The following is a 4,429-nucleotide window of genomic DNA, read 5'->3' on the forward strand; positions in this document are numbered from 1 at the left end:
CAAACAATCCAAAGGCAATATGAACCTGATACAGCTAGAACAATATGAGCATGGCATGAACATATAAATCTGACGATACTAGCATGCAACATGATGACACTATATGCACCAATTATTCTGCTCGGGTTATCTCGTAACCATCACGCGCATCACTTACCCACCTCGGACATTACACGATCATCTCAGGATCAAATCAAGCTTGGTATATACAATACCGTAGTAATCATTAAATGACCACAAGGAGCTTGATCTTTACCCATGATTTCTCGCACAACATCATGAATATCCAACAACTTGGTATCCTCGATACCACGGTGATCATTCCGGCGATCACAACCATGACCAACACTTGTTCTCAAACAGTGATCATTCCAGCGATCACAACCAACTTATCTCCTCATGGAACCGGGGTTGTCATTAATCAAGTTATTATTAATACTGTTGACTCACGGTGGGACCGACACGAACTGTTGCTATCGATAGACTTAATATACACTCTGCAGAGGTAGCACACTGTACCCACACCACGGAACCCATGGCCTCGCACTCCCATTCGGGTGGACCAACGGCGTTCCGACAAAACGGATCTACTGTCGTGACACTCTCCCGGTCACTCCGACACACTCCCAACTGGGCTAGTCCTGGGTGGCCCCATGTCTACCAAAGACACCCCGACCACCGTCATGGTCAAAACTCCCTCACGGGGATCAGATCCATAAAAATAAAAACAAAGGGCACACAAGGTTATGTCCGCCTACCTGATCAGGGTAAGCACGCCCATAACCTTCCCTCGTGGGAGGCACCGGCGAGATGCACGACAATAGACCCAGTTAGGACCTTACCCATACGGTAAGTGTGGTTGCACTGGTCAGTTTTGATCTGGCGGCACCATGACTCAGCCAACAGTTGTTCAAGTTCAATTAAATCCGGTTAAACTTGAATGCAAAATGTTGAGCCATGATAAAATAACATGATGCGATTACAATGCATGAGCATGATATCAACATAATCACGGGATGCAACATAACTATCCACCACATCAACTATGAAATAATCTCCAACTGAACATGGCATAATGACGAGCATAAATATTACAAGTGCAACACTACTCATAGTATAACATAACATGACCATTATCATCAACCATAAATAACATGCAAGAACCCATCAATAATATTACCGAGTAACGCTTAACCAACTAACAGCAAAGGAACAACGCATAGTAACAGTACTCGATAACCGACGTTAATCATGCACCGAAGAACATGACCAACCCAACATGTACTACTATCAAGCATGGCAATATGAAAGCAATACTAGCAACTAGCAGGGCAGGATAACCAGGTGCATAACAACATAGCAAACAAGTAAGCACAATCCCAGAAGCATTTCCGAAACAACGATAACCATATTTTAAACAAGCAGTCATTTAATAAATATTCAAGTTGAAAACCATGTCTACTGCATGACTATGATGCAAGTGGGTATTGTGGCTTGCCTGGGGTGACGGAGACTCCAGGAAGAAGTGCGGTGAAGCCGCGGAACGAAACGTCGGACGGTTTTCTCTCGAAGGAGGCTGATTAGAGAAAAGGGCAAAATTGTCATTTTCACTATGAAACCACTTGGTGAAAATGTTACCAAAAGATAGAGCTCGACGAGACGAAGAAGTGAGCGCTGGTTTCACCTCAATCGGAGTTACGGTTGCGGAGTTATGAGGTGTAGAAGATCAGGGACCAATCTGTGAATAAACTTCAGCAAACAGGCCCCTGGGAGAAAACTGAAAACGTCTTCGGGCTGTTTACGTTTTCTGGAAAAGAAAACGCATTCCGTGCCGCAGTAGACAGAAATCCGTTTCCCTTAACGGAAAACACATTTTCGGCAAAGAAGGAAAGAAATACAGTTACGGGAACTGAACACGCACTCACCGTAATACGTGTCCACTTGACACGTCAGCGGGGGCGCCTGGGCCACTGACGGGCTGGGCCCAGGGACAAGGGAGGGAGGCACGGGCGCACGTCGTCTTCCTCCTCTCGCTCCTGTTCTCACGTGAACAGAGGAGAGGAGCAGGGAAGGGAGCGGCGGCGGCCTGGCCGGCTCCGGCCGTCCCTGGCCAGGGCGAGGCCACCAGAGGGTGCGACCCGGCGTGGCGCGTCCGTTCAGGGGGTCGGCCGGCCCCGGGGAGGAGAGGAGGACGCGGGGGCGGAGGAGGACCGAAGGGAGACAGAGGCGGCCGGTGGTGGAGGGGCTCGGCGTTGCGGCCACTCCGGTGAGGGGGCAAGGGGGTGGGGCGGCTGAGTAGAAAGAGGGGAAGTCGGTGGACAGGTCAGGGAGGCGAGAGGGAGCTTGGGTTGGCCAGAATCATGCCCAGGCCGAGGGGGCCATGGAGGACGGAGGTGATCCGAGGCGAGGTGGGGCGATTCCAGAGAGCAAATGAGGCGAGGGAGGGAGCAATGAGGAGCGGGGGACCTCGGGTATGCCTTATATAGCCAAGCGGAGGCTTCTCGAGCTCACAACCGAGCTGGAGCGGTGCACTAATGGAGGTTAGAGGAGGGGCATGGAACGGGCACTGCTCTAGCGACGCATTAATGGAGAACCACGACGAGTCTCTGATGCAGGGAGATGCATTCGATCACGGGGAATCTCCAGGACACGAATTATGGCCGAGACGAGGAGGGAGGAGACGAGCATAGTGGCCGGAACAAGTCAGAGCATGCCTGCAGCCATGACCCGAGCGTGATCACCACGCGCACTGGCGCAAGAGGCGCTCTTTGGCGTGTCCAACTATATCCAGTGGATGGACCCTAGTGCCCTTAGTCCAACTAAAGAAATAAATCGGTCCAGGGTCAAACAAGAGATTTGCACTTAACTCCAAAAGTAATTCAGTAACAAGGTGTTTGTAACTTGTTGTGGTTAAACCAGCTGGGTAACAAGGTAAAGACTTTGTCTAGCGATGATTGCACACTAAGGAGATGCTTATAACCAAAAATCAGACTAAGATGAGGAGTTTAGATGGTGGTTGCAGTAGAAAGTGCAAAACTGGCCAGAATTGGGGATTTGGATGATGCACTCATATACTTGATCTTTGTGAGCTGAAATTTGGCAGAGAGGGGTTTTACGATTATATGAAGCTGCTGTAAAAATTTCATGCCATTTTGAAATACCAAAGTGGCACTTGCTTCACAAAGCTTCATTCTAGACAGAAACTTGGAAAAATTACACAGGGTAATTGGATCCACCAATTGAGGTAAAACTTGTTGGGAGTATTTGATATAGGTATAAGCTTGTCCTGATAAAGTTTCAGCTCAATTGAAGCAATATAAAATATGGTTGCTTCACAAAGTGAAAATCTGACCAGAAACTAAGATTTGGATCTGGGCTCACATAAATGAGTTGCATGAGCTCATATTTGGTGGAGAGTCATTATTTGACACTAGAAAAGACCCTGCAAAATTTCAACTCATCTGAATATGCGTAGAATATAGCTCCTTCACAAAGTTCCTTCCTAGACAAAAACTTTGGAAAATTTCTGAAAAATATTTACTAGGCAAATTGAGCTGAATTTTGGCATGAGCCAATGATATGGACAGGAGAATATGTGGAAGAAGTTTGGGGTCAATCAAGCAAGTATAAATAGCACTTCCTTTGCAAAGTGCCATTTAGGGCAGAATAGGAAAACAATATTAGAGGATTATTTTTTAACATGGCAATGAAATATTTTACCATATTTGAGGAAGATGTGACCCAAAAAATTTATGAGAATTATTTGGGAATTTTAGGAGTGACAGAAATATAGGTTGCTTCACAACCTAGGGTTTTAAGGGTTATTCCTTTATCAGAAAAGGAATATTACCAACAAAAGAATTTTGGGTTAGGTTAAGGATGGAAATGATATGATCTTGAGAAGATGATGAGGGTGACAAGCCACTAGAAAACCTAGGAATACATGATCTTCCCAAGTTTCAGACCCTCATAGCCATGGAAAAGCAAATCAAAACAGGAAATCCCAGAAAATCAAAGGAAAAAAGAAAAGGGCAAAAATCCAGGCTGTTACATTTACTTTCTGTTATTTATATTAAATAAAATAAAAATAAGTGTTTTCAGTCTGTTATCTGAATTATCCGTGCAATATAAAAATACCTCGAAAATAAAAGTTCTCCAAATGCCCTGAAATTAAAATATGATTTTTTCTGAAATATTTGAGAATAATTGGCACTGAGAACACAGCACTGGGGGGCATCCACCTGGCCACGAGGGTGGAGGGCGCGCCCCCTGCCTCGTGGGCCCATGGTGGCCCTCCTCCACTTATTCCTGCACCCACACACTCCTTCCTCCCACAAACACGAATATCCAGCTCAAAACCGAGTCCAAGCTCATTTTGCTGCCATTTTCGATCTCTTTGCTCAAAGCACCTCTCACAAAACTGCGTGGG

At 46.2% G+C, this 4,429-nt stretch overlaps 1 long non-coding RNA gene across 1 annotated transcript; it reads right to left on the minus strand.

Annotated features, from left to right (window-relative positions):
* Positions 1–1,487: 1,487 nt before the first annotated feature.
* LOC147971464 (uncharacterized) lies at positions 1,488–2,718 on the minus strand. The gene is made up of 3 exons (XR_015603315.1): positions 1,922–2,718; positions 1,685–1,807; positions 1,488–1,576 (listed from the first exon to the last, which is right to left on the minus strand). It is a non-coding gene; the product is annotated as an uncharacterized LOC147971464 (long non-coding RNA).
* Between the last annotated feature and the right edge of the window lie 1,711 nt (positions 2,719–4,429).

This window comes from Triticum urartu, chromosome 5A (assembly GCF_056163025.1).
Source record: "Triticum urartu cultivar PI428250 chromosome 5A, HENAU_Tu73, whole genome shotgun sequence".
NCBI classification, from domain to species: domain Eukaryota; kingdom Viridiplantae; phylum Streptophyta; class Magnoliopsida; order Poales; family Poaceae; genus Triticum; species Triticum urartu.